General features: G+C 37.4%; 1 pseudogene; it reads left to right on the top strand.

Annotated features, from left to right (window-relative positions):
• Window positions 1-966: 966 nt before the first annotated feature.
• On the top strand, window positions 967-14,038 carry LOC130725233 (uncharacterized; annotated as a pseudogene).
• Window positions 14,039-14,605: the final 567 nt, after the last annotated feature.

Below are 14,605 nucleotides of genomic sequence, written 5' to 3'. Positions count from 1 at the left end.
CCCTTGCATCAACTTGGGGCGTATCATTTGGTAATCAGAGCTCCGGTTCTAGGATTTTGGTTTCTTTTCTTATCTGGAATTCTGGTTAGCAAACTCTTTGTCATTTCTTGTTACCTTGATTTTAGTTTTTGTTTCTTTTGGCTGAACCATTGCAAAAAGTTAAGCCTTGTTAATTGTTCAGAATCAAAAACAAATTACAAAACGAAAATTCAAAAAAAAAAAAAACGAAAATTCAAAAAAAAAAATGGCTGAATGGTTCTTGTTTAATTAGCCAAATTCAATTGTTCAAGGTAATTTTGTTGCTAGCATTCCAATTTATTTTCTTCTTTCTGTTTGTTCTTGAATTCTTCTTTAGTCTCTAAATATTTGGAGTCCTTTCCATTTCTGTGGTGATTTGTCTTGTCTTCTTTTGTTTCATATTCTAAAGTCTATTCTAATCTGTGTGACTCTACACAAATTTGGTGGCATAATTCTTTGTGTGTCTTAACTTTGATTTACTCCAAGAGATTGTGAGAATTTTTGAGTGGAAAAAAGGCAAGAGTGCACATCATAGAAAAGCCAATTTGAGGGAAACACGAGAGAAGTGAGGTAAACACTAACATTTGTTTGTTCTACTTGAATCTTTTTCATTTGTCAAAGATGTCAGGAGAAGAGGAGGAGCAACCAGCAGTGCGGCTCTCGACCATCGAAATGCGGGCTCTTACACAACATCTGGAAAACTTAATGAGGAGGCAAACTGAAGAGATCCACGAAAGGCTGGATCAAATGGAGAACCGGAACAATAGTGACAGTGAAGGCGGGAGGCCACGACGAATTCATGAAAATCCTAGACCTGCTCGGATTGAAGGAGTCAAATTCCAAATTCCTCCTTTTAAGGGAAAGAGTGATCCAGAGGCATACTTGGTGTGGGAACTCAAAATAGAGCATGTCTTTGCTTGCAACAACTATGAGGAGGACCAAAAGGTGAAACTTGCAGCTGCTCACTTTTCAGACTATGCTCTTGTTTGGTGGAATAAGTTTTGCAAAAGAGAGATTGAGAAATGAGGAGCCAGCGGTGGAAACATGGGCTGAAATGAAACGAATCATGAGGAAAAGATATGTCCCTTCAAGCCATGCTAGGGATGTAAAATTTAAACTTCAAAAACTTACCCAAGGCAGCAAGAGTGTTGAGGAGTATTACAAAGAACTTGAGGTGCTTATGTTGCAAGCCAATCTTGAGGAGGATGAAGAGGTAACCATGATTCGATTTATTAATGGTTTATCTAATGATAGAACTTCAGGAATATGTAGACATGGAAGAATTGCTGCACAAGGCCACTAAAGTTGAGCAACAACTCAAAAGGAAAGGGCTTGCAAGGAAGAGTTCTACCAATTCCAATTCATCTTGGAGAGACAGAATGAAGAATGAAGGGCCGAGCACCCTTAGCAAACCAGCCACCAAACCACAAGCTTCAGCTTCTTCAAAACCTCTTGAACAACCATCCAAAAAGAGCAAAGAGGTCAAGTGCTTCAAATGCCAAGGTATGGGACATTATGCTTATGAATGTGCCTCCAAAAAGACCATGATTCTTAAGGATGATGGAGACTACACCAGTGAGTCCGAAGGAGAACAAAGTGAAGAAGAAGAGGAGGCAGCCATGAATGGTGAACTGTTGATGATCCGAAGAATGCTTGGTAGCCAACAAAAGCCAAAGAAAGAAAGCCAAAGAGAGAATATATTTCACACAAGATGTTCTGTCAATGGGCAGATTTGCTTGATGATTGTTGATGGCGGAAGCTGTACTAATGTGGCTAGCGAAAGAATGGTGGAGAAGCTGAACCTGGTCACAAAACCACATCCTTGGCCATACAAACTTCAATGGCTCAGCCACTATGGAGAAATACAAGTAAGTAAGCAAGTTGAAGTTGACTTTTCCATTGGCAAATACAGGGATAAGGTTCTTTGTGATGTTGTTCCCATGGAGGCTAGTCACATACTGCTGGGAAGACCATGGCAATATGACACCAACTCTGATCATAATGGAAGCACCAACAAGATCTCATGCCAACATCATGGCCAGAAAATTACGCTCAAACCTTTGAGCCCTAGGGAGGTGCGTGAGGATCAAAAGAAAATGAGAGAAAAGATTGAACAAGAGAGAAAAGAAAAGAGTGAGACACTTGAGAGAAAGCAAAAAGAAAAGAGTGAAACACTTGAGAGAGAGCAAAAAGAAAAGAGTGAAATACTTGAGAGAAAAGAAATTTGTTTGATCAAAAAGAGAGAGGTGAAAAGGATGATAGCTTCAAAATAGATCCTATACTTGATGTTTTGCAAAAATCAGATTTTGAACACTAACACTTTTGAAAATTTTGAGCTGCCTTCTAGTGTTAAATCTCTTTTGCAGGATTATGAGGATGTGTTTCCAACAAGTGTTCCAAGTGGTCTACCACCACTGAGAGGAATTGAGCATCAAATTGATCTCATTCCGGGAGCTTCTTTGCCTAATAGGCCAGCATATAGAAGCAACCCACAAGAAACCACTGAAATTCAAAGACAAGTGGAAGAACTGTTGAACAAAGGGTGGGTAAGAAATAGCATGAGTCCTTGTGCTGTACCGGTGATTTTGGTACCAAAGAAAGATGGGACTTGGAGAATGTGCTCTGATTGTAGAGCCTTGAATAACATCACCATTAAGTATAGGCACCCTATTCCTAGACTTGATGATTTGCTTGATGAATTGCATGGAGCATGTTATTTTTCTAAAATTGATTTGAAAAGTGGTTACAATCAGATAAGGATTAAAGAAGGGGATGAATGGAAAACTGCTTTCAAAACTAAATATGGTTTGTATGAATGGTTGGTTATGCCTTTTGGTTTAACTAATGCACCTAGTACTTTTATGAGACTAATGAACCATGTTTTGAGGGAATTCATTGGGAAATTTGTGGTTGTGTACTTTGATGATATTTTGGTCTATAGCACTACTCTTGAGCTGCATGTTGAGCACTTAAGATCCGTCTTGAGTATGCTTAGAAAGGAACAATTGTTTGCCAATCTTGAGAAATGCACTTTTTGCACTGACCATGTTGTGTTTCTTGGTTTTGTTGTGAGTTCGAAAGGAGTGCAGGTTGATGAGGAAAAGATCAAAGCCATTCAAGAGTGGCCCACTCCTAAATCCGTGGGTGATGTAAGAAGTTTTCATGGCTTGGCCAGTTTCTACAGGAGGTTTGTAAAGGACTTTAGTACCTTGGCAGCACCCCTAAATGAAGTGGTGAAAAAGAATGTGGGTTTTCATTGGGGAAAGAATCAAGAAGAGGCCTTTGCTGCCCTAAAGCATAAGCTTACCCATGCACCTATACTTGCTTTACCTAACTTTGCTAAATCTTTTGAACTTGAATGTGATGCTTCAAATGTAGGTATTGGTGCTGTGTTGCTTCAAGAAGGCCACCCAATTGCTTATTTTAGTGAAAAGTTAAGCGGAGCTGCCCTTAACTATTCTACTTATGATAAGGAATTGTATGCTTTGGTGAGAGCTTTGAAGACTTGGCAGCATTATCTTTTGCCCAAGGAATTCGTGATTCATAGTGATCATGAGTCGCTGAAATACTTGAAGGGGCAAGGTAAGTTGAACAAAAGGCATGCCAAATGGGTTGAATTTTTGGAACAATTTCCCTATGTCATAAAACACAAAAAAGGGAAAAGTAACATTGTGGCTGATGCTTTATCCAGGAGACACGTGTTGCTTTCCATGTGAGAGACTAAATTGCTAGGACTTGAACATGTGAAAGAAATGTATGAAAAAGATGATAACTTTGCTGAAATTTTTGTGGCTTGTGAGAAAGTTTCTCAAAATGGATTTTATAGGCACAATGGATTTTTATTTAAGGAAAACAGGTTGTGTGTGCCTAAAAGTTCCATTAGAGAACTGCTTGTTAAAGAATCCCATGCTGGGGGATTAATGGGTCATTTTGGAGTCCAAAAGACTCTAGAAACTTTACAGGAACATTTCTATTGGCCCAAAATGAAACATGATGTGATCAAGTTTTGTGAACATTGCATTGTTTGCAAGAAGGCTAAGTCTAAGGTGATGCCACATGGTTTGTATACTTCTTTGCCAATCCCTGAATACCCTTGGGTTGACTTGTCTATGGACTTTGTTTTAGGCCTCCCTAGAACAAAGAATGGTAAGGATTCCATTTTTGTGGTTGTTGATAGGTTTTCAAAAATGGCTCACTTTATTCCTTGCAGGAAAGCTGATGATGCTTGTCACGTTGCTGATTTGTTCTTTAAAGAAGTTGTAAGACTTCATGGGATGCCTAGAAGCATAGTTAGTGATAGGGACACCAAGTTCCTAAGTCACTTCTGGAGGACTTTATGGGGGAAGTTAGGCACCAAACTTTTGTTCTCTACCACTTGCCACCCACAAACTGATGGGCAAACTGAGGTGATTAATAGGACCCTAGGCACCTTGCTTAGGACTGTCCTTAAGGCCAATTTAAAGGCTTGGGAGGCGTGTTTGCCTCATGTTGAATTTGCTTACAATAGGGCTGTCCATAGCACTACCAATTGCTCTCCATTTGAAGTAGTGTATGGATTTAACCCTTTGACTCCTCTTGATTTGTTGCCTATGCCTAACATTTCTGTTTTCAAGCACAAGGAAGGACAGGGCAAAGCTGAATATGTCAAGAAGATGCATGAGCGTGTGAAGGCTCAAATTGAGAGAAAGAATGAGAGTTATGCTAGGCAAGCTAACAAGGGAAGAAAGGAGGTGGTGTTCCAACCCGGAGATTGGGTTTGGGTGCACATGAGGAAGGAAAGGTTTCCAGAACAAAGGAAATCCAAACTCCAACCTAGAGGGGATGGACCTTTTCAAGTGCTTGAGAGAATCAATAACAATGCCTACAAAATAGAGCTTCCAGGTGAGTATAACATCAGCTCAACCTTTAATGTCTCTGATTTATCTCTCTTTGATGCAGATGGCGGAGAATTTGATTTGAGGTCAAATCCTTTTCAAGAGGGAGGGAATGATGAGGACAAGGACAAGGACAAGGGTCATGGAGCACTAAAAGGACTTGGAGGACCAATGACAAGGGCTAGAGCTAAAAAGGCCAAAGAGACTCTTCAGCAAGTAGTGGCAACCATTCTTGAAGACAAAGTGGTAGAAGAGATGGAACCAAAAATCATGATGATCATTCAGGCCCAAGAAGAAGAGCCAGCCCACGCATAGGGGCTGCCATGTGATGTTCTGTTTTATTTTATTTCAATAAAAATGCAAAGGACCAATTGAATAAGTTGGATCCAAATGCATTATGTTGCTGAATTTTATTTTAGTGTGTTTAATCCACTTCAAGTGGTGTGTGTTTGCATGTGGCGCATGAAGGGCTTAAAGGGAGGGATCCATTCCTTTCTTAAAACTCTTTGAATGTGTTTGAATTTCAATAAGTTCTGAATGGAGGAGTTACATCAGCAAAGTCAAAGGATTGAAGAGCTTTCAAAGCCAAGAATGGAGTTACAAAGATAGGGAAATTAAGTTCATAAAGAGCATTGAATGCTATATTCCCTGGTCAGAATAACAATCAAGAAAGGGAGTTACATGAAGCAATCAGCCACTAAAAACACGTTCAGGGCTGAAGCATATCACTATCTTCCTCCTTTAATTTGTAACTCCTAGCCTAGGATTCTTCTAGAGAAATTACACCTCATCATTTTTTTGTAACTAGGCTGAATTTCCTTCTTCTTTATAAGGACCACTCCTTCAATGTAATAGACAGATTATGAATGAATTAGTATTTTCTTTTCTGAGTGATTCAGATTTGTGAGAGTGATTCTCATAGTTCTTGAGTGATTCAAGAATTAGGCTTATCAAGGGTTTGTCACCACCTTTGTGTGAAGTCTTCATCTTCCATTTCACTAAAACTTCCCCTCTTTTCTGTCCATTTCCCTTCCATCACGAAATTCTTCTTCTTCTTTCTCACATTTCAGAGTTCTCATCATCCAAGATCAATCCTAGACGATCCATTGCAGCCCTTGCATCAACTTGGGGCGTATCACATTTGGTGGAGGAATATAATGAGCTTAAACTTATTGTGGTACAACAAGACACTTTTTGTCATTAGAGAGTAATTTCTCCACTCAAAAGCTATATGTTGGCCTCATTCTCATTTGGTTCTACCGAACTTATTTCGTTACAATTCTCCATTTCTAGTAAGTTTCAATTGAGCTCTACGAACTCATGACATACAATGGATTAATAACATCGATTTCAAATTTATGTCCTCTCAAAAGCTATATGTTGGCCTCTTTATACTTTTGTCCAACTCGAAACCCTAAACCCTAAACCCTAAACACCCACATTTAGTTGAGCTCTACGAACTTGCATCACATTCGGTGGAGCAATATCATGAGCTTAAACTTATTGTGGTACAACAATACACTTTTTGTCATTACAGAGTAATTTCTCCACTCAAAAGCTATATGTTGGCCTCATTCTCCTTTGGTTCTACCGAACTTATTTCGTTACAATTCTCCATTTCTAGTAAGTTTCAATTGAGCTCTACGAACTCATGACATACAATAGATTAATAACATCGATTTCAAATTTATGTCCTCTCAAAAGCTATATGTTGGCCTCTTTATACTTTTGTCCAACTCTAAACCCTAAACCCTAAACCCTAAACACCCACATTTAGTTGAGCTCTACGAACTTGCATCACATTCGGTGGAGCAATATCATGAGCTTAAACTTATTGTGGCACAACAAGACACTTTTTGTCATTAGAGAGAACTTTCTCCACTAAAAAGATATATGTTGGCATCACTCTCCTTTGGTTCTACCGTACTTATTTCTTTACAATTCTCTATTTGTAGTAAGTTTCAGTTGAGCTCTACGAACTCGTCTGACATACAATGGATTAATAACATCGATTTTAAATTTATGTCCTCTCAAAAGCTATATTTTGGCCTCTTTATCCTTTTGTCCTACCATAAACCCTAAACCCTAAACCCGAAACACCCACATTTCGTTGAGCTCTAAGAACTTGCATCAAATTTGATGGAGGAATACAAACGGCTTAAACTTATTGTGGTACAACAAGACACTTTTTGTCATTAGAGAGTAATTTCTCCACTCAAAAGCTATATGTTGGCCTCATTCTCATTTGGTTCTACCGAACTTATTACGTTACATTTCTCCATTTCTAGTAAGTTTCAATTGAGCTCTACGAACTCATGACATAAAATGGATAAATAACATCGATTTTAAATTTATGTCCTCTCAAAAGCTATATGTTGGCCTCTTTATCCTTTTGTCCTACCCTAAACCCTAAACCCTAAACCTGAAACACCCACATTTAATTGAGCTCTACGAACTTGCATCACATTTGGTGGAGGAATATAATGAGCTTAAACTTATTGTGGTACAACAAGACACTTTTTGTCATTAGAGAGTAATTTCTCCACTCAAAAGCTATATGTTGGCCTCATTCTCATTTGGTTCTACCGAACTTATTTCGTTACAATTCTCCATTTCTAGTAAGTTTCAATTGAGCTCTACGAACTCATGACATACAATGGATTAATAACATCGATTTCAAATTTATGTCCTCTCAAAAGCTATATGTTGGCCTCTTTATACTTTTGTCCAACTCGAAACCCTAAACCCTAAACCCTAAACACCCACATTTAGTTGAGCTCTACGAACTTGCATCACATTCGGTGGAGCAATATCATGAGCTTAAACTTATTGTGGTACAACAATACACTTTTTGTCATTACAGAGTAATTTCTCCACTCAAAAGCTATATGTTGGCCTCATTCTCCTTTGGTTCTACCGAACTTATTTCGTTACAATTCTCCATTTCTAGTAAGTTTCAATTGAGCTCTACGAACTCATGACATACAATAGATTAATAACATCGATTTCAAATTTATGTCCTCTCAAAAGCTATATGTTGGCCTCTTTATACTTTTGTCCAACTCTAAACCCTAAACCCTAAACCCTAAACACCCACATTTAGTTGAGCTCTACGAACTTGCATCACATTCGGTGGAGCAATATCATGAGCTTAAACTTATTGTGGCACAACAAGACACTTTTTCTCATTAGAGAGAACTTTCTCCACTAAAAAGATATATGTTGGCATCACTCTCCTTTGGTTCTACCGTACTTATTTCTTTTCAATTCTCTATTTGTAGTAAGTTTCAGTTGAGCTCTACGAACTCGTCTGACATACAATGGATTAATAACATCGATTTTAAATTTATGTCCTCTCAAAAGCTATATGTTGGCCTCTTTATCCTTTTGTCCTACCATAAACCCTAAACCCTAAACCCGAAACACCCACATTTCGTTGAGCTCTAAGAACTTGCATCAAATTTGATGGAGGAATACAAAGGGCTTAAACTTATTGTGGTACAACAAGACACTTTTTGTCATTAGAGAGTAATTTCTCCACTCAAAAGCTATATGTTGGCCTCATTCTCATTTGGTTCTACCGAACTTATTACGTTACATTTCTCCATTTCTAGTAAGTTTCAATTGAGCACGAACTCATGACATACAATGGAAAAATAACATCGATTTTAAATTTATGTCCTCTCGAAAGCTATATGTTGGCCCCTTTATCCTTTTGTCCTACCCTAAACCCTAAACCCTAAACCCGAAACACCCACATTTAATTGAGCTCTATGAACTTGCATCACATTTGGTGGAGGAATATAATGAACTTAAACTTATTGTGGTACAACAAGACACTTTTTGTCATTAGAGAGTAATTTCTCCACTCAAAAGCTATATGTTGGCCTCATTCTCCTTTGGTTCTACCAAACTTATTTCGTTACAATTCTCCATTTCTAGTAAGTTTCAATTGAGCTCTACGAACTCATGACATACAATAGATTAATAACATCAATTTCAAATTTATGTCCTCTCAAAAGCTATATGTTGGCCTCTTTATACTTTTGTCCAACTCTAAACCCTAAACCCTAAACCCTAAACACCCACATTTAGTTGAGCTCTACGAACTTGCATCACATTCGGTGGAGCAATATCATGAGCTTAAACTTATTGTGGTACAACAAGACACTTTTTGTCATTAGAGAGAACTTTCTCCACTCAAAAGATATATGTTGGCATCACTCTCCTTTGGTTCTACCGTACTTATTTCGTTACAATTCTCTATTTGTAGTAAGTTTCAGTTGAGCTCTACGAACTCGTCTGACATACAATGGATTAATAACATCGATTTTAAATTTATGTCCTCTCAAAAGCTATATATTGGCCTCTTTATCCTTTTGTCCTACCATAAACCCTAAACCATAAACCCGAAACACCCACATTTCGTTGAGCTCTAAGAACTTGCATCATATTTGGTGGAGGAATACAATGGGCTTAAACTTATTGTGGTACAACAAGACACTTTTTGTCATTAGAGAGTAATTTCTCCACTCAAAAGCTATATGTTGGCCTCATTCTCATTTGGTTCTACCGAACTTATTACGTTACAGTTCTCCATTTCTAGTAAGTTTCAATTGAGCTCTACGAACTCATGACATACAATGGATAAATAACATCGATTTTAAATTTATGTCCTCTCAAAAGCTATATGTTGGCCTATTTATCCTTTTGTCCTACCCTAAACCCTAAACCCTAAACCCGAAACACCCACATTTAATTGAGCTCTACGAACTTGCATCACATTTGCTGGAGGAATATAATGAGCTTAAACTTATTGTGGTACAACAAGACACTTTTTGTCATTAGAGAGTAATTTCTCCACTCAAAAGCTATATGTTGGCCTCATTCTCCTTTGGTTCTACCGAACTTATTTCGTTACAATTCTCCATTTCTAGTAAGTTTCAATTGAGCTCTACGAACTCATGACATGCAATAGATTAATAACATCGATTTCAAATTTATGTCCTCTCAAAAGCTATATGTTGGCCTCTTTATACTTTTGTCCAACTCTAAACCCTAAACCCTAAACCCTAAACACCCACATTTAGTTGAGCTCTACGAACTTGCATCACATTCGGTGGAGCAATATCATGAGCTTAAACTTATTGTGGTACAACAAGACACTTTTTGTCATTAGAGAGAACTTTCTCCACTCAAAAGATATATGTTGGCATCACTCTCCTTTGGTTCTACCGTACTTATTTCGTTACAATTCTCTATTTGTAGTAAGTTTCAGTTGAGCTCTACGAACTCGTCTGACATACAATGGATTAATAACATCGATTTTAAATTTATGTCCTCTCAAAAGCTATATGTTGGCCTCTTTATCCTTTTGTCCTACAATAAACCCTAAACCCTAAACCCGAAACACCCACATTTCGTTGAGCTCTAAGAACTTGCATCACATTTGGTGGAGGAATACAATGGGCTTAAACTTATTGTGGTACAACAAGACACTTTTTGTCATTAGAGACTAATTTCTCCACTCAAAAGCTATATGTTGGCCTCATTCTCATTTGGTTCTACCGAACTTATTACGTTACAGTTCTCCATTTCTAGTAAGTTTCAATTGAGCTCTACGAACTCATGACATACAATAGATTAATAACATCGATTTCAAATTTATGTCCTCTCAAAAGCTATATGTTGGCCTCTTTATACTTTTGTCCAACTCTAAACCCTAAACCCTAAACCCTAAACACCCACATTTAGTTGAGCTCTACGAACTTGCATCACATTCGGTGGAGCAATATCATGAGCTTAAACTTATTGTGGTACAACAAGACACTTTTTGTCATTAGAGAGAACTTTCTCCACTCAAAAGATATGTTGGCATCACTCTCCTTTGGTTCTACCTATATTTCGTTACAATTCTCTATTTGTAGTAAGTTTCAGTTGAGCTCTACGAACTCGTCTGACATACAATGGATTAATAACATCGATTTTAAATTTATGTCCTCTCAAAAGCTATATGTTGGCCTCTTTATCCTTTTGTCCTACCATAAACCCTAAACCCTAAACCCGAAACACCCACATTTCGTTGAGCTCTAAGAACTTGCATCACATTTGGTGGAGGAATACAATGGGCTTAAACTTATTGTGGTACAACAAGACACTTTTTGTCATTAGAGAGTAATTTCTCCACTCAAAAGCTATATGTTGGCCTCATTCTCATTTGGTTCTACCGAACTTATTACGTTACAGTTCTCCATTTCTAGTAAGTTTCAATTGAGCTCAACGAACTCATGACATACAATGGATAAATAACATCGATTTTAAATTTATGTCCTCTCAAAAGCTATATGTTGGCCTCTTTATCCTTTTGTCCTACCTACCCTAAACCATAAACCCTAAACCCGAAACACCCACATTTAATTGAGCTCTACGAACTTGCATCACATTTGCTGGAGGAATATAATGAGCTTAAACTTATTGTGGTACAACAAGTCACTTTTTGTCATTAGAGAGTAATTTCTCCACTCAAAAGCTATATGTTGGCCTCATTCTCATTTGGTTCTACCGAACTTATTACGTTACAGTTCTCCATTTCTAGTAAGTTTCAATTGAGCTCTACGAACTCATGACATACAATGGATAAATAACATCGATTTTAAATTTATGTCCTCTCAAAAGCTATATGTTGGCCTCTTTATCCTTTTGTCCTACCCTAAACCCTAAACCCTAAACCTGAAACACCCACATTTAATTGAGCTCTACGAACTTGCATCACATTTGGTGGAGGAATATAATGAGCTTAAACTTATTGTGGTACAACAAGACACTTTTTGTCATTAGAGAGTAATTTCTCCACTCAAAAGCTATATGTTGGCCTCATTCTCATTTGGTTCTACCGAACTTATTTCGTTACAATTCTCCATTTCTAGTAAGTTTCAATTGAGCTCTACGAACTCATGACATACAATGGATTAATAACATCGATTTCAAATTTATGTCCTCTCAAAAGCTATATGTTGGCCTCTTTATACTTTTGTCCAACTCGAAACCCTAAACCCTAAACCCTAAACACCCACATTTAGTTGAGCTCTACGAACTTGCATCACATTCGGTGGAGCAATATCATGAGCTTAAACTTATTGTGGTACAACAATACACTTTTTGTCATTACAGAGTAACTTCTCCACTCAAAAGCTATATGTTGGCCTCATTCTCCTTTGGTTCTACCGAACTTATTTCGTTACAATTCTCCATTTCTAGTAAGTTTCAAATGAGCTCTACGAACTCATGACATACAATAGATTAATAACATCGATTTCAAATTTATGTCCTCTCAAAAGCTATATGTTGGCCTCTTTATACTTTTGTCCAACTCTAAACCCTAAACCCTAAACCCTAAACACCCACATTTAGTTGAGCTCTACGAACTTGCATCAAATTCGGTGGAGCAATATCATGAGCTTAAACTTATTGTGGCACAACAAGACACTTTTTGTCATTAGAGAGAACTATCTCCACTAAAAAGATATATGTTGGCATCACTCTCCTTTGGTTCTACCGTACTTATTTCTTTACAATTCTATATTTGTAGTAAGTTTCAGTTGAGCTCTACGAACTCGTCTGACATACAATGGATTAATTACATCGATTTTAAATTTATGTCCTCTCAAAAGCTATATGTTGGCCTCTTTATCCTTTTGTCCTACCATAAACCCTAAACCCTAAACCCGAAACACCCACATTTCGTTGAGCTCTAAGAACTTGCATCAAATTTGATGGAGGAATACAATGGGCTTAAACTTATTGTGGTACAACAAGACACTTTTTGTCATTAGAGAGTAATTTCTCCACTCAAAAGCTATATGTTGGCCTCATTCTCATTTGGTTCTACCGAACTTATTACGTTACAGTTCTCCATTTCTAGTAAGTTTCAATTGAGCACGAACTCATGACATACAATGGATAAATAACATCGATTTTAAATTTATGTCCTCTCAAAAGCTATATGTTGGCCCCTTTATCCTTTTGTCCTACCCTAAACCCGAAACACCCACATTTAATTGAGCTCTATGAACTTGCATCACATTTGGTGGAGGAATATAATGAGCTTAAACTTATTGTGGTACAACAAGACACTTTTTGTCATTAGAGAGTAATTTCTCCACTCAAAAGCTATATGTTGGCCTCATTCTCCTTTGGTTCTACCGAACTTATTTCGTTACAATTCTCCATTTCTAGTAAGTTTCAATTGAGCTCTACGAACTCATGACATACAATGGATTAATAACATCGATTTCAAATTTATGTCCTCTCAAAAGCTATATGTTGGCCTCTTTATACTTTTGTCCAACTCGAAACCCTAAACCCTAAACCCTAAACACCCACATTTAGTTGAGCTCTACGAACTTGCATCACATTCGGTGGAGCAATATCATGAGCTTAAACTTATTGTGGTACAACAATACACTTTTTGTCATGACAGAGTAATATCTCCACTCAAAAGCTATATGTTGGCCTCATTCTCCTTTGGTTCTACCGAACTTATTTCGTTACAATTCTCCATTTCTAGTAAGTTTCAATTGAGCTCTACGAACTCATGACATACAATAGATTAATAACATCGATTTCAAATTTATGTCCTCTCAAAAGCTATATGTTGGCCTCTTTATCCTTTTGTCCTACCCTAAACCCTAAACCCTAAACCTGAAACACCCACATTTAATTGAGCTCTACGAACTTGCATCACATTTGGTGGAGGAATATAATGAGCTTAAACTTATTGTGGTACAACAAGACACTTTTTGTCATTAGAGAGTAATTTCTCCACTCAAAAGCTATATGTTGGCCTCATTCTCATTTGGTTCTACCGAACTTATTTCGTTACAATTCTCCATTTCTAGTAAGTTTCAATTGAGCTCTACGAACTCATGACATACAATGGATTAATAACATCGATTTCAAATTTATGTCCTCTCAAAAGCTATATGTTGGCCTCTTTATACTTTTGTCCAACTCGAAACCCTAAACCCTAAACCCTAAACACCCACATTTAGTTGAGCTCTACGAACTTGCATCACATTCGGTGGAGCAATATCATGAGCTTAAACTTATTGTGGGACAACAATACACTTTTTGTCATTACAGAGTAATTTCTCCACTCAAAAGCTATATGTTGGCCTCATTCTCCTTTGGTTCTACCGAACTTATTTCGTTACAATTCTCCATTTCTAGTAAGTTTCAATTGAGCTCTACGAACTCATGACATACAATAGATTAATAACATCGATTTCAAATTTATGTCCTCTCAAAAGCTATATGTTGGCCTCTTTATACTTTTGTCCAACTCTAAACCCTAAACCCTAAACCCTAAACACCCACATTTAGTTGAGCTCTACGAACTTGCATCACATTCGGTGGAGCAATATCATGAGCTTAAACTTATTGTGGCACAACAAGACACTTTTTGTCATTAGAGAGAACTTTCTCCACTAAAAAGATATATGTTGGCATCACTCTCCTTTGGTTCTACCGTACTTATTTCTTTACAATTCTCTATTTGTAGTAAGTTTCAGTTGAGCTCTACGAACTCGTCTGACATACAATGGATTAATAACATCGATTTTAAATTTATGTCCTCTCAAAAGCTATATGTTGGCCTCTTTATCCTTTTGTCCTACCATAAACCCTAAACCATAAACCCGAAACACCCACATTTC

This window comes from Lotus japonicus, chromosome 6 (genome assembly GCF_012489685.1).
Source record: "Lotus japonicus ecotype B-129 chromosome 6, LjGifu_v1.2".
NCBI lineage: Eukaryota > Viridiplantae > Streptophyta > Magnoliopsida > Fabales > Fabaceae > Lotus > Lotus japonicus.
This window is presented reverse-complemented; position numbering and strand designations above follow the sequence as displayed.